The sequence below is a fragment of the Gopherus evgoodei genome, chromosome 10, assembly GCF_007399415.2.
Source record: "Gopherus evgoodei ecotype Sinaloan lineage chromosome 10, rGopEvg1_v1.p, whole genome shotgun sequence".
Taxonomy (NCBI): domain Eukaryota; kingdom Metazoa; phylum Chordata; order Testudines; family Testudinidae; genus Gopherus; species Gopherus evgoodei.
The window spans coordinates 64,739,021-64,764,233 of NC_044331.1; positions in this window are offsets into that span (position 1 = coordinate 64,739,021).

The window sequence follows — 25,213 nt, forward strand, 5'->3', positions numbered from 1 at the left end:
CGGGTAACAAAGAAAAATGAATGGAAGCAGCTGCGAGAGTGGGTGGGGGGGCTTCTACCAGCACCAGTGGATTGTCTGGAGGGGTTCAAATATGATCATACATTCTCTCTGGGTTCTTGGGCTTGGCTCAGTGGGATCCGAATACTCCCATGAATTCTGTTGGAATCCTTGTGCTTGGCTTCTCCTTGGTGAGGCTTGTAAATCTCACTAGACTTCTTGAGTTTAGCAGACAACTGGGGGAGGGGGAGGGGCTCAAATGCCTTGTGAACATCTTTGGACTTTGCTTCTTGATTGCAGGGCACCAGAGGGAGGGGAGGAAAAGGGAGGGGACAGGGAGGAATCTCCCAAGTTCACTCATTCATGATACTAAAATGAGCTGTCACTCCCTGTACATAGTGCACAGATAGTGCAGTTCTCTCTCCTTTCTTATGTGCTTTAATGAACAGTGAAATAGTTAACGACAGGTTCTGCACAGACATCATTATAGCATATGCATTCAATTCATATTTTCAAAGCTACCTCAGCAACCACAATAGCTAGAAACTTACTATTTTAAAAATAAAAACTTAGATTCTACAGAATAAGAAGCCAGCAAAAGGAGGTGCTGGAGTACCACATCATCACATATTTGCTCAATCTGGCCCTGAAATACATGTGTGTGGTGGCATGGAAACAGAGTTTATTTCATATCTTTTAAAAATTTGTTTTTTAAAATACAAACCTGTTGGAAGAAGCTTTTTTTGTAATGTTCTCTGCTGTAGCAGCAGGACCTGTAAACTTCTTGTCGAGCAGCATTTCAGAACTGGAAATATCATTTCATGAATATTCATATTTTGTTAATATAGATTTAATTAAATTTTTTGGGGGGTCAACCTTGTGACTTTGACGATGGTACAGCAGTCAAAGGGTTAATTAAATATATGCTTGGGCAGCCTGAGGCTTATGATCTGGCAATAAAGTGAGAGACAGGGAGGCAGTTTCTTTAAATTAAATGTTATAGTTGTAGTGTACAATTTCCATTTACAAATTAGGTTAGGAAGCAGGAGTTGATGGTGTGTAGCTTTGAAATGAAGTGTAGAAATCCTTATGACAAACCTCACAATCTCTAAGGAAGTTTTAATAAGAACAAACTCACTCACAGGGTATGTCTACAGTACGGGATTATTCCGATTTTACATAAACCGGTTTTATAAAACAGATTGTATAAAGTCGAGTGCACGCGACCACACGAAGCACATTAATTCGGCGGTGTGCGTCCATGGTCCGAGGCTAGCGTCAATTTCCGGAGCGTTGCACTGTGGGTAGCTATTCTGTAGCTATCCCATAGTTCCCGCAGTCTCCCCCACCCCTTAGAATTCTGGGTTGAGAGCCCAGTGGCTGATGGGGCAAAAATCATTGTCGCAGGTGGTTCTGGGTAAATGTCGTCAGTCATTCCTTCCTCCGGGAAAGCAACGGCAGACAATCATTTCGCGCCCTTTTTCCCTGGATTGCCCTGGCAGATGCCATAGCACGGCAACCATGGAGCCCGTTCAGCTTTGTTTTTTTACTGTCACCGTATGTGTACTGGATGCCGCTAACAGAGGCGATACTGCAGCGCTATACAGCAGCATTCATTTGCTTTTGCATGATGGCAGAGAAGGTTACCAGTCGTTCTGTACCGTCTGCTGCCAGTGTAAATTGGCAATGAGATGATGGTTATCTGTCCTTCTGTATGTCTGCTGCTATCATGGGTGCCCCTGGCTGAGATCAGCTGGGGGTGCAAAGGCAAAAATGGGAATGACTCCCCGAGTCAATCCCTCCTTTATGGTTTCTAAAAATAGAGTCAGTCCTGCCTAGAATATGGGGCAAGTGTACTAGAGAACCAGTGTATCAGAGAGCACAGCTGCTCCGTGTCAGATCCCGCAGAAATGATGAGCTACATGCCATTCACGGGGGGTGCCCCTGCAACAACCCCACCCTTTGGTTCCCTCCTCCCCCAACCTTCCTGGGCTACTGTGGCAGTGTCCCCCCCATTTGTGTCATGAAGTTATGAAGAATGCAGGAATAAGAAACAGTGACTTGTTAGTGAGATAAAATGATGGGGAGGCAGCCTCCTGGTGCTATGACAGTCTAGGCAGGACATTAAGCGATGCGGAGGAGAGGAGCCCAGCATCCTGCTGCTATGATAGTCCAGGCAGTACAGAATCTTTTCTTTACACAGGAAAGGGAGGGGGCTGATGGAGCTCAGCCCCCAGTTGCAATGATGAGGACGGTTACCAGCCGTTCTGTCCCTTCTACTGGGAATGACCAGTAATCATTCCTATTTTTACCCAGGCGCCCCCAGCCGACCTCACCTGAGGCAAGCCAGGAGCACTCACGGGCTGATGGTGACGACGGATATCAGTCATATTGTACCGTCTGCCACCAGGGAGGGGAGAGGAGCGGATACTGCTCTTCACTGCTGCAGCATCGCGTCTACCAGCAGCATTCAGTAGACATAGGGTGACACTGAAAGAAGTCAAGAAACTATTTCTTTCCCTTTTCTTTCACGGGGGGGGGGAAGGTGTAAATTGACGAGCTATTCCCTGAACCATGCCGGACAATGTGTTTGAACCTACAGGCATTGGGAGCTCAGCCAAGAATGCAAATACTTTTCGGAGACTGCTATGGACTTTGGGATAGCTGGAGTCCTCAATACCCGCTCCCTCCCTCCATGAGCATCCATTTGAGTCTCTGGCTTCCCATTACACTTGTCACGCAGCACTGTGTAGCCTGTAGATTTTTTTTTCAAATGCTTTGGCATTTTGTCTTCTGTAACGGAGCTCTGATAAAACAGATTTATTTCCCCATACAGCGATCAGATCCAGTATCTCCTGTACGGTCCATGCTGGAGCTCTTTTTGGATTTGGGACTGCATTGCCACCCGTGCTGATCAGAGCTCTACGCTGGGCAAACAGGAAATGAAAATCAAAATTTCGCAGGGCTTTTCCTGTTTACCTGGCCACTGCATCCGAGTTGAGATTGCTGTCCAGAGCGGTCACAGTGGTGCACTGTGGGATACCGCCTGGAGGCCAATACCGTCGATTTGCGGCCACACTAACCCTAATCCGATATGATAATACCAATTTTAGCACTACTCCTCTCTTTGGGGAGAAGTGCAGAAACCGATTTAAAGAGCCCTGTATATCGATATAAAAGGCCTCATAGTGTGGACGGGTACAGCGTTAAATCGGTTTAAACATGTAGTGTAGACCAAGCCTCAGCGACCTATTTAGATTCTCTGCCCAGGCCTAGAAGCAGCCAAGTATGAAAACACATCCAACAGTGTTGTTTTTTAAATCAGTCACTTTAGCAGCATAGTTAAATAGCCCTGTCTGCCACAGCTTCTGATTCTCAAGCAGCCCTGTTTGCCAGCTGGCCAATATAACCATGTGGGTTTTTTATGAGGCATTCCTCCTTCTGAACAAAGATATAAATGATCAATATGCAGATGAGTATTCTCATGTATTTAAAGGTGCTGTATAACTATTAGCCAAATAAGAGATTTTGAATTGATTTAAAATACTTAGGTTTAATTCCCTCCCCTGCCCCAGCTGTATTTCCAAGTTAGAAATTAGTAAAAGCCTTAAATGCCCACAGTCAACGTATTACTTATCTTTGACTTTCCATGGTGTTTCCCCATAGCAAACAGAAGACAAGAGGTATTCAATGCTCACTTGCCATCCCAGCTGAGGGGATACGCTAGGAGAAATTCCCAGCTGGCCTTAGTTTGGTTTCTTTGCACAGCCAGAGTAACATAAATGCAGAAGAATAGAGGAGAGAAGCTGGCTCAGTAAATCAATAATACCGATTCTACAGTTAAAAAAAAACAAAACACCACCAACCCACCCTGGAAAAACCTTGGAAAAATGTAACAAAAGCAAGATATTCATTTTGATGTTCAATATGTTGCTCAGTGTAGAAATTAACCTCTGAATCATTGTATATTATGACAGACATGATAATCCTTAGTTCAGATTTAGAATGAGACTCAGTTTATCGGCCCAATAGTTTTTGACTTGCCTTACTGCAGTATTATTGAAACATTTTCCTGGTGGCAAAATAAAATAAAATAAAATAAAAATCAAATAACAATGGTGTAATCATTGTTGCATGCAAGCTAATTATCAGTGGCAGAAGATAGATCCAAGGAAGCTTTTGAAATGCAAGTTGTTAAAATCAGTTTTGATGCAATTATGCTAGGAAGTGTTCTTTTTTGGTACAATATATTTTCCACGCATATGCACATTCATAAAATTTGGATGTAGCATGTATGTGTAACAAACACACACAGATATATATATATAGCCCTATGTACTCTGGGTGTGTAAATATCTCGGTTGGAATTTTCGAAGAAGCCTCATGGAATTAATACGCAACTCCTATTGAATTCAGTGTGAGCTGGATGGCTAAATCATTCAGGCTTCGAAAATCCCAGTTTTAGGGGTTAATCCTAAATATTCCCATGTGTGGAACTTCCAGTGAAGTCAGTGGCAGTGTGCCATAGCTGTAATATTGGGTTCACAATGTCAAAGCAACAGTGTAATTTTAGCCACATTAGAGAGGGAAAATCAGGAATTCTGTATGGAACAAAATGGATGGCGCACCAGGTGTACTTGACAATATCAAAAGCTGAAATGTTGTTCTTCTGGGCCCCAGAGCTGAATTAAAACAATCTGAGGCCACAGCCCAAATCACATTTGGAATTGGATCAAGCTAAATTAGAAAAAGGCACTCTTATTCCACAACATAAGTGTCCACATAGGGATTTATACTGAAACAGTGATTCTAGAATAATTATTTTGGAATAGCTATTTAGGTAAATTTCCAAGTGTAAAGACAAGCCCTTAAAAAATAAAAAGTTGCTCAACTAAGGTTTTGAGTGCCATATGATGTCATGGAATAAGAGGGTAGGTCCTCTCATGGATCTGGTTAAAAGAGGGACACCTCCACCCCAAAGGATCTGTACTGGGACCAGTGCTATTCAAAATATTCATAAATGATCTGGAAAGAGGGTAAACAGTGAGGTGGCAAAGTTTTCAGATAATACAGAATTACTCAAGATATTTAAGTCCAAAGCTGACTGCATAGATTTACAGAGGGATCTCACAAAACTGGGTGACTGGGCAACACAATGGCAGATTAAATTCAGTATTTATAATGCAAAGTAATGCACACTGGAAAATGTAATCCTAACTATACATACAAAATAATGGGGTCTAAATTATCTGTCACCACTCAAGAAAGAGATCTTGGAGACATCATAGATAGTTCTCCAAAAACATCTGCTCAATGTGCAGTGGCTGTCAAAAAACAGAATGTTAAGAACCATTAGGAAAGGGAGAGATTAATAAAACAGAAAATATCATAATGCCTCTATATAAATCCATTGTATGCCCACACATTGAATACTGCATGCAATGCTGTTTGCTCCACTGCAAAAAGATAGATTTGGAAAACATACAGAGAAGGTCAACAAAAATGATTAGGAGTATGAACCAACTTGCATATGAGGAGAGATTAAAAAGACTGGGACTGTTCAGCTAAGAAAAGAGATAACTAAGTGGGGATCTGATAATAGGTCCTTCAGGAATGTATTTTCAAAATGATGGCTCAAATTCATCCAAGGAATAAATATGGCTTGGTGTCTGGAAGACATTGTGATCCTGACAGTATTTGCACTTTTACCTTACGCTACTTTTAAAAATACATTCTCCTAGCATTTATTGTTAAAATGATTATTTAATTAAGTAAATGTGCTGTGTCCAATCCTGGGAGGTTGTGCTTGGAGCTGTTGGAGCAGCTGCAGGAGTGCTTTATATACAACATTGTTCTTGGGTCTTGTAGGACCAATACAATTTGTGGTGGTGTGCACTGCAAGTGTGTGTAGCTCCTAACATGCAGCGCTTAACAAAATGCTCAGGTACCATCATGGTTGTAGTCTAGGCATGCTGAACAACTACCAGGACACATGGTTGTGATAACTTTTTATGCCCTGCTTTGCCTCTCCTGTAGTGACGTTCTGACCTTATAGAAATAGGTCTGGAGCGTTTGAGTATCCAGAGTATTCCATGCCTTTTCACTTCCCCTGTTCAGGCTGTTCGCTACTGGGAACTGATTCTGATATCAGCAGTTGCCTTCTGAAGCTGGGAATCTCTGCCTCAAATGGCCTTGCTTGCCAGTTTTGAATGGCACTTAATTTCCCCCAAAAAACAATAAAGCCCATCAAGTGCACTGTGCCTACACTACCACACACTCCTCATTCCAGCACTGATGATAATTATCTGCCTGAGGCTTGAAAAAGCCTTGAATTCTAAAGTAGAGCATATAACATTTGTAAACAACAGTTAGCAGGAAAAAAGGTAAAATTGTATGTGTCATTCTGTTTTCTATCATACACAATTTGCAGTTCAAAGGGAATATATTTAAACGAACTCCCCTGCAGCGACTGTTTACAGTAGCCTTCAAAGAATGATGAAAGGTTTTAAATAATGTAGAATATTACATGACTTATTTTTAAAGACACATGCACTGAATGTTTTAGAGTGAAATGGCTGGGTGTTTCAGGTTAGATGGATTGCAGACAGCTGCTGTGCTTACTGAATGTTACAGTTGGAGGGGAATATATGTATGTAGGCAAAAGACTAAGAAAATGTAAGGATTATTAAAAGCACTTTTTATCCTATATCAATAACTAAAAGCAGGATTTGGCTATCCCAAAGCATAATCTTGATATGGCAGGAGACTGCTTTTTCTACGTAGGATCCATGAAGGAACATCCCTTGAAGATTTTCTTGGTTACATTCTCTGTTTTGTCTGGTGTTGTTTTGTTGTATGTATTTTGGAAGAGGATATTGTGCTTTTGTTTTTCACTCTGGTAATTTATTTGGGTTGATTGTGCTAATGTTTATAAATTTGTTTTAGTTATTATTGATCCCCACAGGTTACCTTGACAAAAAAGTCAAATTATTATGGATTTTAGGATGCAAGTAGATAGAAAATGCCATACCTACTCATACCAGCGCTCTGCTTGCCCAGTATCCTGTTCATGACAATGATCAGGAAAAGATGCTGTAGGGACGTGCAAAATAAAATAGCAGCAAAGAGTCCTGTGGCACCTTATAGACTAACAGACGTTTTGGAGCATGAGCTTTCGTGGGTGAATACCCACTTCGTCAGATGCATGTAGTGGAAATTTCCAGGGGCAGGTATATATATATATATATGCAGGCAAGCTAGAGATAATGAGGTAGTTCAATCAGGGAGGATGAGGCCCTGTTCTAGCAGCTGAGGTGTGAAAACCAAGGGAGGAGAAACTGGTTCTGTAATTGGCAAGCCATTCACAGTCTTTGTTTAATCCTGAGCTGATGGTGTCAAATTTGCAGATGAACTGAAGCTCAGCAGTTTCTCTTTGAAGTCTGGTCCTGAAGTTTTTTTGCTGCAGGATGGCCACCTTAAGGTCTGCTATGGTGTGGCCAGGGAGGCTGAAGTGTTCTCCTACAGGTTTTTGTATATTGCCATTCCTAATATCTGATTTGTGTCAGTTTATCCTTTTCCGTAGCGACTGTCCAGTTTGGCTGATGTACATAGCAGAGGGGCATTGCTGGCATATGATGGCGTATATTACATTGGTGGACGTGCAGGTGGATGAACCATTGATGGTGTGGCTGATCTGGTTTGGTCCTGTGATGGTGTCGCTGGTGTAGATATGTGGGCAGAGTTGGCATCGAGGTTTGTTGCATGGATTGGTTCCTGAGCTAGAGTTACTATGGTGCGGTGTGCAGTTACTGGTGAGAATATGTTTCAGGTTGGCAGGTTGTCTGTGGGCGAGGACTGGCCTGCCACCCAAGGCCTGTGAAAGTGTGGGATCATTGTCCAGGATGGGTTGTAGGTCCCTGATGATGGGTTGGAGAGGTTTTAGCTGGGGACTGTATGTGATGGCCAGTGGAGTCCTGTTGGTTTCTTTCTTGGGTTTGTCTTGCAGTAGGAGGCTTCTGGGTACACGTCTGGCTCTGTTGATCTGTTTCCTTATTTCCTCATGCAGGTATTGTAGTTTGGAGAATGCTTGGTGGAGATTTTGTAGGTGTTGGTCTCTGTCTAAGGGGTTAGAGCAGATGCGATTGTACCTCAGTGCTTGGCTGTAGACAATGGATCGTGTGATGTGCCCGGGATGGACGCTGGAGGCATGAAGGTAGGCATCCTCCCTGATTGAACTATCTCATTATCTCTAGCTTGCCTGCATATATATATATATATACCTGCCCCTGGAAATTTCCACTACATGCATCTGACGAAGTGGGTATTCACCCACGAAAGCTCATGCTCCAAAACGTCTGTTAGTCTATAAGGTGCCACAGGACTCTTTGCTGCTTTTACAGATCCAGACTAACACGGCTACCCCTCTGATACAAAATAAAATAAAATATTACACCCCATCCCACACTCATAGTAGATAATTATGGCATAATCTCTCCCTCTATTTGGCATTGGTGAGGCCTCATCTGGAGTACTGTGTCCAGTTTTGGGCCCCACAGTACAAGAAGGATGTAGAAAAATTGGAAAAAGTCCAGCGGAGGGCAACAAAAATGATTAGGGGGCTGGAACACACGACTTATGAGGAGAGGCTGAGGGAACTGGGATTGTTTAGTCTGCAGAAGAGAGGAATGAGGGGGGATTTGATGGCTGCTTTCAGCTACCTGAAAAGGGGTTCCAAAGAGGATGGAGCTAAACTGTTCTCAGTGGTAGCAGATGACAGAACAAGGAGTAATGGTCTCAAGTTGCAGTGGGAGAAGTTTAGATTGGATATTAGGAAAAACTTTTTCACTAGGAGAGTGGTGAAGCCCTGGAATGGGTTACCCAGGGAGGTGGTGGAATCTCTTTCCTTAGAGGTTTTTAAGGTCAGGCTTGACAAAGCTCTGGCTGGGATGATTTAGTTGGGGATTAGTCCTACTTTGAGTAGGGATTGGACTAGATTACCTCCTGAGGTCCCTTCCAACCCTGATATTCTGTGATTCTGTATCCTTCAATTTTTTCATATCCTATTTTCTCCTTATTCACAGAAATGGCTAATACTTAAAAAAAAATCCTACTAAATCTTTGCCCTCAATTGTATTTTTAAATGAGTCCTGTGGGTTCATTATGCACTATGTAAAAAAAATACTTCCTTTCATCAGGATCTACTTGTTTCTTTTCAATTTAATTGAAGAAGGCCCTTCATGGTGTATTGTGAAAGGATAAATATAAGCAGGAACACCTGACTTGCTTTCTCTATTTCACATTTTATAACTCTATCAGGAGCTCTTTTATTCATCTCCTCTCAAAACTAAACAGTCCCAATATTTTCAGTCCCTTAACTATCCTTTTATTGTTGCTTGTCTCCAGAACCCTTCTATCTAAAATGTAGCATGTATTGGAAATGAATTGTGACATAGCTCTGGTACTTAGCAAAAGTTATCTGTGCTTCTAAGAACCCCCTTGGCAAAACTGGAAATAATCCATTTGCTAGTTTTGCAGACTCACCGTTTGCTCTGTTGACACTATTTTATTTTCTGGTTTCAGATATTTTTAAGGGGACAAGAAGCTACTTTCTAGCAGTGGTTGATCATAGTGTGTGCAGCACTGAATCCAGTAAAGTAAGCAGATTTCAGTGAACAGCTGTGCCCACTCCCCTGTTGTAAATACTCTTCTCTAGTAATAAAAGCAGATGGATAATACCAACCCTAGATAATGGGTGAAATTCTGTGTTACACCTCTAAGAAGAGCAGCATAGAGCTCATAGGTCTGGTCTATACTACAAACTTAGGTTAACATAAGCCACATTAAGTTGATCTAATGATGTATGTGTCTACACTACCGACTCCCTTCCCCCAATCAAAGTGGCCTGTAAAGTTGACTTCTGTACTCCACCTCCGTGAGAGGCATAGCACTTGATTCAACATCCACGGGTTGACACAGGGATAGTGTAGACACTGCGTTGTGTAATTCAAATGAATTGGCCTCCAGGAGGTGTCCCACAGTGCTCCACTGTGACCATTCTGGAGAGCACTTTCAACTCCACTGCACATCAGCCAGATACACAGGAAACAGCTGCCCTGCTGTTAAAGCTCCGGGAACTTCTGAATTTTCATTTCCTGTTTGATCAGCTTGGAGAGCTGATCGTAGAGACTCAAGGCTGCAAACTTGCTCCAGCATGGAGTACTTACGAGGTGGTGGATCATATTGCTGTGTGGGGAGAAGAGTCCGTGCAGGCAGAGCTCCAATCTAGCAGAAGAAATGCTGACATCTATGCCAAGATTGCGTGGGGCATGGAGGAGAAGGGCTACACCAGGGACATGCAGCAGTGCCACATGAAAATAAAGGAACTTTGGCAAGAGTACCAGAAGACAAGGGAGGCAAACAGTCATCTGGTTCTGCCCCACAGACATGCCACTTTTATGAGATGCTGCATGTGATTCATGGCAGCAACCCCACCACTACCCCAAAATGCTCTGTGGATACCAGCCAGGAGCTCTGGGTGACCTCAAGCAACAATGAGGAGGACATTGTTGATGAGGAAGAGGAGGAGGAGGAGAATGTGAGGCAGGCAAGCGGAGGATCCATTCTCCTCAACAGCCAAGAATTGTTTTTAACCCTGGAGCCTATCCCTTCACTGGACCACTTGGCGGTGAAGCGTGATGCCAGGGAAGAGACCTCTGGTGAGTACACATTTCCAGTCAAAATGTAGGGGTTACATACTGTTATTTTTTATGTTTAAACTGAAGAAAAAATAGGTGTAGTGAGTATTGGTGGCCACTTCAGCTGTGCAGAGAGTGATCTCTGAAAAAGACTGTTTATGTGCACGAAGATGGCCCAGGAATACTCCATGGAGATCTCTAGGAAGCTTTCATGGAGGTACTCTGCAATCCTTTGCAGTAGGTTTCTGGGAAGGTCTGCCTTATTTTGTCCATCATGCTAGGACACTTTCCCACGCCACTCCAGTATTAACTCTGCTGGCATCGTTGCAGCACACAGCATTGCTGGGCTGTACCCAGATGCTTTGAGCGTTTGCTTCCTTGCCACCTCTTTTACACTCAGGAGGGTGATATCATATAGGATCACCTAGAGGAAATGGGGAAGTTTTCAGTGCTAGCCCTTAAACAGCAAACAATTCAACAAGTAATCCACCCCCGTTTGATGAAATCTGGGTCACACTACCATGCTTTCTCAAACATGCCATCATTGTATTTGGAAGGGATCACCATGTATTGCAAGCAGCATTGGAAAAAAATGAGGGTGGGTGCAGCTTCTTGTTTGTCTCCTTTCCCCCCTCCTGACCTGGTGCTGCTTTTGGAAAACAAACAAACTATTTGTTGCTTTACATTGGTGCCTGTCCTCAAGCACCATCCAGGTTGCTAGGGGAAAAGAGGCTTTTCTCAAGTTCCAACCTGTGATCCCAAGGATGTCTTCACAAAAGCAGCAGAACAAGACCTCTCGCCCATGCCTCGTGGCCTTACTCACCATGGCTGGACCAGCAATCTGACTCTTTCAATAGCTAGCGGTTGTGATTACTGTGCTGTGAATTATGAAAGAGCAATCAGATATGTTGAGGAATCTGGCTGAGATTCAAGAAAGGCAGCTGGATGCGAGAGTCCCTCTGTAGCCTACGCTGAACCTGCTGCCATCATCACCCAATTCTACATCCTCCTCCCCAAAATGTTCTATGAGGCGGGCGGGAAGTTCGGTGTCCCTTGCACTCAACAACAGGGGAGGATAGAAGGACCAGAAGGTACCCATTCCCACACCTTTGATTTTTATTGCAGTGCATCTGTAAGCAAGCTTCCCTTGTTTCCCCCCCACAGTGTTATCAGCCCTTTGCCTCAAGTTATCTTCCTTTTCTTTGTTGTTTCCGTGTGTTTGTGTACATAATAAAAATTAACAGATTGAGGAGAAAAGGCTCTTTATTCATTCAACACACGGTGGTTGGTGTGGGTGGAGTTTACAGGGGAGAAAATGCACTGGAGGGGTCAGTTCGGTAAGGAACAACACAGATAAGTGTCACATTACTCTGGCTCGTTGCTGAAACTGGTTTTCAAAGTCTTATGGAGACACAGAGCACCTTGGTGTGCTCTTCTTAGTGCCCTGGTGTCTGGCTGCTGAAAATTGGATGCCAGGCAAAGGCATATCCTACCACCATTCTGCACTTGCTCAGCCTATGGTTGAACTGGTCCTTACTGCTGTCCAGGCTGCCTGTGTACGGCTTCATGAGCCATAGGAGCAAGGGGTAGGCTGGGTCTCCCAGGATCATGATTGTCATTTCAACATCACTAATGGTTATTTTGCAGTCTGGAAAGAAAGTCTTTGCTTTCAGCTTTCTGAACAGACCTGTGTTCCTAAAGATGCAGGCACCATGCACCTTTCCTGACCATCCCACACTGATGTCAGTGAAAAAGTCCCTGTGATCCACCAGCATTTGCAACACCATTGAAAAGTACCCCTTTTGGTTTATGTACTCTTTGGCAAGGTGATCTGGTGCCAAGATAAGGATATGCATTCCATCACATTCCATCATCCCACTGCAGTTAGGGAATCCCATCTTAGCAAAACCATCCACTATGTCCTGCACATTGCCCAGAGTCACTACTCTTCTTAGTAGAAGTCTGTTGATGGCCCTGCAAACTTGGATCATAACAAATCCCATGGTAGATTTACCCACTAGAAAAATTGATGCTCCACTGACCGGTAGCAGTCTGGCATTGCAGACTTCCACAGACCTGTCACCACTCACTTCTCCACTGTCAGAACAGCTCTCATTTTAGTATTGCCATGCTTCAGGGCTGGGGAAACTCTCACACAGTTCCTGGAAAGTAGCCTTACGCATCTGAAAGTTCTGCAGCCACTGCTCGTCATTCAATAGCAGCATAACTATGCGGTCCCACCAGTCAGTGTTTGTTTCCTGGGCCCAGAAATGGTGCTCAACCATGTCCAGGTAATGCATGACTATTGCCAGCAACTGCGAATTGCTCCACTCTGTGTCTTCCAGCAGGGCTGCTTGCATGGCATCACATTGTTCTATGCGGCAGCTCCTGTATTGGCTGTGTAAATACTGCTGGATAAGGCATGAGGTGTTTGTATGGTCTCTTGGTAGTGTCTGTGCCAGGGAAAACTGGGCTTTTAGGTCCCTGTTACACTACTGCAGCCTGTTTACATGACATAAAAAGGCCAGAGCATATATGAGAATTTTACCCAATGTTGCTATTATATTGTAGAGATGGCCAAGGTCTCAGTTTTAAAAAGAAGTCTGTGAATGTTTTTATTAGGACTTAGGCCTGGTCTACACGGGAGAGGGGAGGGGGGTCAATGTAAGTTACACACCTTCAGCTGCAGGAATAGCATAGCTGAAGTCAATGTATCTTATTTCAACTTACCTTCCGTCCTCACAGCATGGGATCAACAGCTGCAGCTCCCCCATCAACTCTGCTTCTGCCTCTCGCCCTGGTGGAGTTCCGGAGTCAACGGGAGTGCAATCGGGGATCGATTTATTATGTCAAGACAAGATGCGATAAATCGATCCCCAATAGATCGATCGCTACCCGCCAATCCGGCAGGTAGTGTGGATGTACCCTAAGTCTTTTTTTGTAATGTTGTTCCTACTGCCATGGCTGTATCATGAGTCATTCCCCCACTTTCTTTTTTAAGGACGCTCCTAAGTGGACTGCTCCAGTTTGTCATCATGAAACTTTTTAATTATTACCTTAAATACTATTCCTCTTATGTTTTATCGTAACAAATAAATAGTAGATAGGTTTAAATATCAGGATGGGTTTGCTTCTTGTAGCACATCGTATGCCAACTCTGGTAAAACTAGAAATAAGGAAGTTGTTTAAACCCTATGTCAAAATAGCAGCATGCTCACAAAGAATGTGAAAATGATGTACACCCACCTGGCTATGATATGATCCTTGGGGTTTGGGTGGGAATGAGGGGATAGGAAAAAACCCCGTAAATATTCAGTACTGTATTAATAAAATCACTCCAGTTATTCCTCTCTTTCCCCTCTTTCTCTCATTAACTTTGTCTCTCCAGCAGGAAGCTGACCTGTGAAAGGTGCATTAGCAATGAGGTCCCCAAAATTCTTCATTTCTTTGCAGAACTGATATATTTGTCAAAAATGATAACCCTGAATACAGGATTTTAATACAATGTTAATGATAAAGATTATTGTCTTATGTAGCTACAGCAGTGCCATCTTCTCTGGAGGCATGATGGCTTCTGACCTTACTTCTTCCTCTGACACCTTCTTCCTTAAAATACATTCAAATTGTTCTGTTTGCTTTTCAAATTCAAAATCTCACTCTTTTTTCTCTTTTAAATGAGGAAATGACATTATCCTTAGTTATGTTGTATCTATTCAATTTATCTAAGAATCATATAAACACAATGCCAATTACTGTAATATTTAAACTTTACAGGAAACTTATGTCAGTAAATGGAGGAGGGGCAAATCTGCCATATTTATCTCTTCTTTCTAATATTAAGTTTCAGCAGTAGGGGGTTTAACAGACTATCTGTGAAATAAATTAATGGTCAAATCCAGTTCCTAGGGGACAAAAATCACATGCGCAACTGGCATTTATTAGCACCCTAGATGACAGTCCCAGCAGATAGGCTAAAGATCGAATGGTCATGGACAGGACCGGCTCCAGGCTCCAGTGTGCCAAGCGCTTGCTGGGGTGGCATGCCACAGGGTGCACTCTGCCCGTTGCCGGGAGGGTGGCAGGCGGCTCCGGTGGACCTTCTGCAGGCGTACCTGCGGAGGGTCCACTGGTCCCATGGCTCCGGTGGAGCATCCGCAGGCACGCCTGTGGGAGGTCCACTGGAGCCGCGGGACCGGCGAGCGGCAGAGCACCCCCCACGGCGTGCCGCCATGCTTGGGGCGGCAAAATGGCTAAAGCCAGCCCTGGTCATTGAGAATGAATCATTCCATCATCCTTTGAAGTGGTTCTTCTAGATCAGGTTGGATGGAGGCACGTTAGCAGGGCAATATAGGGAAGCTGGCATCACCACTGCCTGTGCATATACCAGTTGAGTAGTAAATAGATAATGCCACTCTCCAAGATTTGTCAGTCCATCTGCACTAACTTTCCTAATATAAATATTAATAATTTTGGATAAGAAGCTATTCTTCAAGGACAGTGATTAGCTAGTGTTCACAAGGATCACAGTTAAAATCAGAATACATTTGTCACAAAGGTAAAATTAAAACAAATATAAGTTATTTCTGTACTATATATTATTTATGATACATTTATAAGTCTGTGTTGTTTTGCAGAAGCAGAGAAAAAGGAAATGAATCTTTAATATATTTATAACTGGGAGAATAAGTGAAAGGAAAGGAAATCTGTTTCCCTGCAATAGGAAAAATATTCTTGAAACACAAATATTCTTAATAAAAAAAAGTATTTCTTATGGAAATGGGTGAACACTCCATAAATCATGACAGAAGAATATTTTGTGTCATTAGCAAAAACTGATCCTCTTCCTTGCAATTTGTGTGCAAGCGAGGCTTGAGTTTGGGAAACATTTTAACTCATAATGTGGGAGGGAAACACAACCACCAAAGACCTTTTTTTGGCATTGTAACAGTGATCCAAGATAACAGAGATAAAGATCCCTTGAGTCATTGTGACATTCCCCAGGGTACAATCTGGACAGTTGAACAGCTGTGTCCCCTCAGCTGTCCAACTTGGGGAACCTGTTTTGATGTAAGAATAACCACTTCCAGCCTGATCAATGTAGCCTCCAGCATGTAAATTATGCCTAGCTATACTGCAAGAGTACTATAGCCAATCACCCTTGAATTACACTGCAAAGTAACACTAGCAAATTCCCAGGCCTAGGATTTCCCCCAGAAATGTATCTTGTATTGCTCAGCTCTCTCCTGGACAATACAAGCTTATATAAATTCTGTCATTTTATTATCAGAAAATGATATGTATAAATCTTGTTATCTCAAATGGAGTTTCCCAAATACTTCAATAGAAGCACATTGATTTTAGATAAAACAATAAAACAAGTTTATTAGCTACAGAAAGATTGATTTTAAGTTATTACAAGTAATGAGATGTAAAAGTCAGAATTGGTTACACAGAAATAAAATGCACCTTACACCAAACTTAACAAGCTAGAGTGAATTCAAAGCAAAGGTCTCTCTCACCACATGTTCTAGTAGTCTTACTGGCTGAATTCCTTTCTGCCAGGATCTCTCCCCAATCCAGTGATGCTTCCTTTTTCCTTCAGATGTTGTCGATGTCATGAGTAGAGATGAAGAGAGAGATGATTTGGGGCATCTGTTCTCCATTCTTTATATGTTTTCCTCTCATTTGAGAATCATCTCCAGCTAAGATTCAGTAGACAGAAGGTAGATTTCTCACTCACACCTTTTTCCTGCCAATGAACGGCCACTTAACCAGATGGCAGTCCATTTGATTTTGTTGATCCCTGGTTGAGTCATCAGTTTGTATTTTGTCTTTGAGGAACTGGTTTGTGCCTGCTTTTCTAAACTTGAAACATGTCTCAGAAATGTTATACAGTAGAATTTTATAATTTTACATAAAATGTTGCCATACATATTTTACTAGGACAATAATGATCAGCAAATTATGGGTTTTGAAATGACACCTCACAAGGCATACTTTGTATGAAATTTACCTAGTCTTGCAAAAAGGGTGAACAAAGGGATACAGACTGTCACAGGCACTTTCTCTTTCTTTTCCTTGAAACAATGGGTGGTGGAAAGGGGGCTCAAATAATCCAAAATTTGTTCACTTATGATAGAGAGAAAGGAAAGAGGAAACTTCCAATTCTTAAGGGTGATAAATGAAACTGTAGTCTGGTATCATTCTCCCTGCTCCCGGCAATTCTGTGCCTATTTCAGTAAGTTTAAACAATTTGAGCTACTCTAAAAGCCTGTAGCTATCTGGCATGGTGGTCCTTAATGGACCTTCTTCACAGGAAACTAGCTTTCAAATGGTAACCTGCCCCCTAAATTATCTTATTAAACCTGTTTAGAGTGACAATTCCAACTGTTGTAATAGTAAAGATTTTTCTTTAAGTGACAAAATGGGAAAGGCTAGATTTGTAAGAAATGTGTTCCTGGTCGCATCCCTAATCTGACAAATTTCAGCCCATAAATACATGCTATGAGCTATGAACTTCTAAAAATACCAGATTATTATCCTAGAAGTGCTGAGTTGCTGACATCACCTTAGTTATAGTAGCATTGCTGCCATTGTTCAGGTAATCCATTTACATATCTTTGAGGGAAGTAAAAGTGGCATGAGAAGAATAGTGATGTCTCTTGAGCAGTAATATGATTGCTCCTCTGTATTATTCCTCTGAGATTTTGTGCCTAAAAAAGGGGAGAGAAAAATATTTTTTCATACTTTTTCTAGAAGATGCCAAAAACTCGCTTAAAATTAACCTGACTGTAACCAAGAAGAAATACATATAAAATTCTCATTTGTGATAAAGACCTCAAAGTGACCTTCCCTACCTGTTGATAGATAGGAATCTCTTTCTCCTTGTAACCTAGTATACACATTATAGGCTGAATTTCAAAGGTGCTGAGATCCCACAACTTCAGTGGATGTGTTTGGGAGCTGCAGGTGCTCAGCACCTTTGACAATCAGATCTTACAATTCTGTGGCACACACTACACTCTATATGCCATAGAATAATTTGTGAGAGCACTATGATAGATTCAGTAAAAGTAATTTTAGTTATCTGGATACCTTATACTATATTCCTCATGGATTGTTGAATTAGGACTGCTTAGCTATGAATAGCATCAGTAATTTCTACAAATCTGTGTTATTAATGAAAACATAATGGAAAGATAAACAAGAAATCATAGATAATTAGCAAAGAAGATTATAGAATGATGTTTCTGAAGGTTAAATGAATGAATTTAATATGGGATCTTAAGGTTATCAAGAAGTAATAAATCAAGTTACAATAAATCAGTTATATCACCAAGCTGAAAGCTTGTTCTAGACTATACAGAGGAAGTAATTGTGGTAGTGGTGTGGAAATATGTCTGTTTGATACAGGTTTAGTCAGTGTATATATTAACCAAAAGTTAAGGGGCCGTCAGTGACCATTTATCCAAAAGGAATTCTAAAGTTAGAAATGCAAACCATTAGTTACTGAAAGGCTCAGTCAGTTCCAAATGTCCTTCCCAAATAATGATAATGAATAGCTAGGACTTTTCTACTCACACAAATATTACACAGGAACCCCAAGTATTCATGTAATGGGCAAAGTTACTTATTTTCTTTTGAAATTTACCACTAGGTGTATTGTCACCTTATCTGAAACTATAACTTTAGAGTTAATCTTAACCATGTGATAGATCCAGCTATTTCTAATCCAAGTGTTCTTGATTTGTTGAAAGCAAATGACTGACGTTGTCTTAGGCATTTTATCTTGTGGCCAAGGTAAGATGTATGGTAGTTTTGAGCTTGATATCCTCAAGGGAAAATTTCTTGAGCACAGACCCAGTTGGGATAGAATTGCTATTTGCAATCTCTGTCAATAGTGCTCTCAAATGTAGCTTACAGGATTTCACTAATCATGAGGGACATAGGTCTTGTTCACAGAAAATAGTACAGATTTCTCCCAGCAGTTTCTGGATCTGTGCTTGTCTCTCTCTATCCCCGTGAAGAAAGCTGTTTTGCTTCATTCCAAGTCAATTATTTCTTCAAGTTTTCACAAGTAGATTTCATTAGTGTTAGAAAGTAGGCTTGAAAATACCAACAAGAGTGCTAGAGTTATTGAGAGATTGTGTGCAGAGTGAAAATGAGTGATTTTAGAATTTATACAGCCCCTTTTGAAGAAGCCAGCATGTTCTTACTGCATTTTCATCAATGTTGTTTGACACTGGTTTTCTATATGGAAACTCTGTAGCATATAGCCTTGGAGAGTAATAAGCTCTCTGCTGTGATCTGTTGATGAAGTGGGAGAAGAGTGGCCCAGAGCTGACTAAGAACTGCAGATGGGCCCAGACTCTACTGGGGAGGGAGTTCTCTGCCGGCATCTGTTGGAGAGGAAGGACAATTGACTGAATGGGCTACTTCTCATTTGCATGTTAGTTATGTGACAGTTTGGGCCAGTTTGGTAAAAGAACAGTTAAATTTTGAGTATGGGGGCAATAAAATGCTGTTGACCTTGTTGGGAAATACAAAGACAAGATATTGACATTGGATGTGTCTGGGATCAGCCTGCTGAGACTGTTGTCAGGCCCAGGTGGGTAAGGGAGCCCGGACAGAACTAAAGAGAAGTAGAGAGGAAGGTTGGCTAGCTGACTGGGTGGCCAGTTCCTGTCTTCTGCTGGGAGTGCCCTCTGGTGGTAAGGACTCTGTAAATGGTCCTAGATGCCACTGATCTCTCTCTAAAGAGCTGAGCTGAGGCTGCTGTAGAAATGTTAATTATTGCAGACCTGAGGGTAGTTTTGAGGCAACTGGTGGTGCAAAGTGGTGGTGGCAACAACTTGGAGGTGATGGATGAGGCAGAGCAGTGGCAACTGGAGCAGAGCAGAGGCAGCATGGGCTGAAGTTCCAGAGAGACCAGCAGCCTACTTAAGGGACTCTGATGTGAGCCTCTCTACCTAGCAATTAAAGCTGACCTAACCCCATCTGGGTTAGGTGGTAGAGTTCTCAGAACAGCTCGGGCAACACTGGCCTGCCAGCATCCTTAGACTTCTTCACCTGGGACAACTAACTGTGAGTGGGGAGCAGGGGAGGAGGGAAGTGAGTAGAGCACATCAACTACACACAATTGCCAGAAGAACAGAGGCTGGAACCTGGCTAAGTCATCCTGTGGTGTGGGAGTTTTACCTCATGGAATTTGTTGATTTATTAATTGCTGGTTTCTCAAAATTTATTCTGTTATTCACCTCATTATTCTTCCCCTAATAAAGTTCTCTTGTTTTTAAGTCCCTGGACTCAGTGCTTGGAAGTGAGGAAGTATTTCCCATCTGGACACCCAGGGTAGTAGACATATTTTCCAACGTTTCTGGATGGGTCTCAAACTGGAGTTAGTTAACACTTTAAGGCAAACCCTAGAAAACTGAACTTGGCCCTTTTTGACTGTATGTCAACCCCTGGCAGAAGGGTTACCCATACTGCAGTAATGTATGTAAAATGGTTTGTTTTCTCTCTAAATATAAGCAGGAAACATCTTTGATAATATTTTATAAAGGGCTAAAATCCTCTAATGAGGAAAAATAATTTCACGGGCACCTTACATCTGTATGGAGGGACACGGTGGTGATGTAATATCTTTTATTGGACTAACTTCTGTTGATCAGAGAGACAAGCTTTGGAGCTTACACAGAGATGTTCTTCAGGTCTCGGAAAGGTACACAGAGTGTTAGGCCTGGTCCACACTATGCAGTTAAATCGATTTTAACAGCGTTAAATTGATTTAATGCTATACCTGTCCACACTACAATGCACTTTAAATCTATTTAAAGGGCTCTTAAAATCGATTTCTGTATTCCTCTCCAACAAGAAGAGTAACGCTAAAATCGATATTAGCATATCGATTTAGGGTTAGTGTGGCCGCAAATCGAAGTTATTGGTCTCCGGGCGGTATCCCACAGTGCACCAGTGGCTGCTCTGGACAGGTAACTGAACTCTAATGCACTGGCCAGGTATACAGGAAAAGCCCAGTGAACTTTTGAATTGCATTTCCTGTTTGGCCAGCGTGGAGCTCTCATCAGCACAGGTGACCATGCAGAGCTCATCAGCACAGGTAACAATGCAGTCTCCTGAGAACAGAAAAAGAGCACCCATATGGACTGCACGAGAGGTTCTGGATCTTATTGCTATATGGGAAGAGGATTCAGTGCTATCAGAACTGCGTTCCAAAAGACGAAATGAAAAAACTTTTGAAAAAAATTCCAATACCATGGGGGAGAGAGGCCACACCAGGGACTCAGTGCAGTGCAGAGTGAAAGTGAAGGAGCTCAGACAAGCCTACCAGAAAATCAAAGCAGCAAACGGCAGATCCGGATCAGGGCCAAAAACATGCCGCTTCTACGCTGAGCTGCATGCAATTTTAGAGGGCTGCGCCACCACTACCCCCACCCCTTGTCCGTGGAATCCGAGGTGGGGGTTATAATCTCACCCATGGATGAGGATTCAGCGGAGGGGGAAGATGACGAGGAGGAAAAGGAGGAAGAGCTTGCAGAGACCACACAGCACTCCATTCTCCCCAAGAGCCAGGAGCTTTTTGTGACCCAGACGGAATTACCGTCCCTGCCCTCCCAAGCCACTAGCCCAGACAGTGAAGCCATAGAAGCGACCTCTGGTGAGTGTACCTTTGTAAATATAAAACATAGTTTAAAAGCAAGCGTTTTTTAATGATTGATTTGCCAGGAGTGTTTGGCATGCATTAGCAGGCATTAAAGTTACTGGAACAGCTTGTTAACATGTCTGGGGATGGAGCAGAAATCCTCCAGGGACATCTCCATGAAGCACTCCTGGAGGTACTCCAAAAGCCTTTGCAGAAGGTTTCTGGGCAAGGCAGCCTTGTTCCGTCCACCATGATATGACACTTTACCATGCCATGCATGTAGCAAGTAATCTAGTATAATTGCATGACAAAGCCTAGCTGCGTATCGTCCCGGTGATTGCAGGCATTCAAGAAACATCCATTCTTTATCTTGCTCTGTTATCCTCAGCAGAGTGATATTGTTCATGGTAACCTGGTTGAAATTAAGGTGTTTTATTAAGGGGACAGAGATGGTCATTCCTACTGGGCTGCTTGCCTGTTGCTTAAAAGAAATCCTTCCTTGCAGGTAGCCAAGCGGGGGGATGGAGGGGGGTTAATGGCGCTGAGCCTTTTAGCATTTGGCCAGCAGGAATCTTCCCAGCTACCAGCCACGCGGTGGGGGGTGGGTGGGAGGAGAAAGGGGGGGTGATTAGCAGTGATCTGCCATTATACCAGCCATGTGGTGGGGGGACGGGTAAAGCAATTCCAGTGTTAGGGTTAGGGTTTGGCGTCTGCTGCTCCTTGTAAAAGCAGCAGCACAGGGAGAAGCTGTATGCCTTACCATGACCGCATGCAAGCTGAATTGTGATACCTGGACCTGCGTCTGTGTTGATCTGTTACACCACAGCCGCAGGCACTAAATACTAAAAGAATCCAAATGCGACCTTGTAGTGAAATCACATGTGCTATGTAAGGTGAATAGTGTTGTTCACTGTGAAAGAGTATAACCATTGTTCTGTGAAATGTATCTTTTATAATCCTTCTATCACTATTTTCCCCCACTCATGCAGCTGCAAATTTTTCAAGCCTCCCTACTCCATCCCGAAGGCTAGCTCAGATAAGGCGGAGGAAGAAGAGGACACGAGATGAAATGTTCACAGAAATCATGGCAGTAACCCGCAATGAAAGAGCTCATCTGGGGGAGTGGAAGGACGTGGTAGCAAAGTACAGGAAAGATGCCAGTGAATGTGAGGACAGGAGGGACCAACGTGAGGATAGGAGGGACGAACTTGAGGATAGGAGAGACGCTCGAGATGAGAGGTGGCGGCAGGAAGATCAGCGGTGGCGGGATGCAACGCTGGAGCTGCTGCATGATCAAACTGACATCCTCCGATGTCTACTGGATCTTCAGGAAGAGCAGCGGGGTCACAAAGTGCTGCTCCAGTCCATGTTTAACTACCCTCAGTACTCACCATGTTCCGTATCTTCCACACCCAGACATGTAAGAACGCGTGGGGGAAGGCTTTCTGCACCCGCCCACTCCACCCCCGTGGACAGTCCAACCAAAAGGCTGTCATTACATTCAAATGTCCTTAATGGCCTTTTTCTTCCCTCCTATCCTCCTCCCAAACACCCGGGATACCTTGTTAATTCTCTGCCTCTTTTTATATTACATGCTTCTTAAACGATAGTAACTTTATTTCCATAAGCAAGCTGTAATCGAAGGGGGAGTGTGGGTTGCTTACAGGGAATGACTTTTAATAAAGAATACATGCTTTTTAAATGATAGTAACTTCATTTCCAGAAGCAAGCTGCAATCAAAGGGGGAGGGTGGGTTGCTTACAGGAGGAGTCAATAAAGGGGGGGAGGTTCATGAAGGGGAAACAAACACAACAGTCACACCGTACCCTGGCCCGTGATGAAACTTGTTTTCAAGGCTTCTCTGATGCACACTGCTTCCTGGTGAGCTCTTCTAATAGCCCTGGTGTCTGGCTGTGCGTAATCAGCGGCCAGGTGATTTGCCTCATCCTCCCACCCCGCCATAAAGGTCTCCCCCTTACTTTCACAGAGATTGTGGAGCACACAGCGAGCAGCAATAACAAAGGGGACATTGGTTTGGCGGAGGTCTGAGCGAGTGAGTAACGTTCTCCAGCGGGCTTTTAAATGGCCAAATGCACATTCTACCACCATTCTGCACTTGCTCAGCCTGTAGTTGAACAGCTCCTGACCACTGTCCAGGCTGTCTGTGTATGGCTTCATGAGCCATGGCATCAAGGTGTAGGCTGGGTCCCCCAGGATAACTACAGGCATTTCAACATCCCCAACTGTTATTTTCTGGTCCGGGAAGTAAGTACCTTGCTGCAGCTGTTTAAACAGAGCAGTGCTTCTGAAGACGCGAGCGTCATGAACCCTTCCTGGCCATCCCACGTGGATGTTGATGAAACGTCCCTTGTGATCCACCAGTGCTTGCAGCACCATTGAAAAGTACCCCTTGCGGTTTATGTACTGGGTGCCCTGGTGCTCCAGTGCCAAGATAGGGATATGGGTTCCATCTGTCGCCCCCCCCCCCCCCCACAGTTAGAGAATCCCATTACAGCAAAGCCATCCACTATGGATGACCTGCACGTTTCCCAGAGTCACAACCTTTCGTAGCAGCAGCTTAATGATTGCTTTGGCTACTTGCAACACAGCAGCCCCCACAGTAGATTTTCCCACTCCAAATTGATTCCCCACTGACCGGTAGCTGTCTGGCGTTGCAAGCTTCCAGAAGGCTATTGCCACTCGCTTCTCCACTGTGAGGGCTGCTCTCATCCTGGTATTATGGCGTTTCAGGGCAGGGGAAAGCAAGTCACAAAGTTCAAAGAAAGTGGTCTTACGCATGCAAAAGTTCTGCAGCCACTGCAAATCGTCCCACACCTGCAAAACTATGCGGTCCCACCAGTCTGTGCTTGTTTCCTGGGCCCCAAATCGGCATTCAATGGGTAGAACCTCTCCTATTACCATCAGGAGCTCCAAAGCACGGGGGCCCGCTGTTAGGGAGAAATCAGTGTCCAGGTCCTCATCACTCTCGTCGCCGCGCTGCTGTAGCTGCCTCCTCCTCTCCTGCATTTGCAGTTCATGGTTCACCATAGACAGCACGAGAATGTGTGAGGTGTTTACAATGTCCACGATCGCGCTACCGAGCTGAGCAGGGTCCATGCTTGCTGTGCTATGGCGTTTGCTCAGTTCACCCAGTAAAAAAGGCACGAAATGGATGTCTGCTGCTTTCAGGAAGGGAGGGGTGAGGCTGTACCCAGAACCACCTGTGACAATGATTTTTGCCCCATCAGGCACTGGGGTAGTAACCCAGAATTCCAAGGGTCAGGGAAGACTGCAGGAACTATGGGATAGCTACGGGATAGCTACCCACAGTGCAACGCTCTGGAAATCGATGGTAGCCTAGGACCATGGACGCACACCGCCGAATTAATGTGCCTAGTGTGGACACATAAAATCGACTTTATAATATCTGTTTTATAAAACCGGTTTAAGTTAATTTGAAATTATGCTGTAGTGTAGACGTACCCTTACAGCTAAATACAAGGTGGAGAAGATTTTTTTAGCATAACTAATTAACTCATACTGTAAGAGACCATTCAAGGCGAAGTGGCCAGTTAACATCTCTGCAGTTATCAGACAAAAAATGGGGGTTAGTTAGTGTCTTCATTATGTCTAGCCTATGGTATCGAGCGGAGTACCCCAAGGATCAGTCCAGGGGCCAATTTTGTTCAATATCTTCATTAATGATCTGGAGTATGGCGTGGATTGCACCCTCAGCAAGTTTGCAGATGACACTAAACTGGAAGGAGTGGTAGATATGCTGGAGGGTAGGGATAGTATACAGAGGGACCTAGAAAATTGGAGGATTGGGCCAAAAGAAATCTGATGAGGTTCAACAAGGACA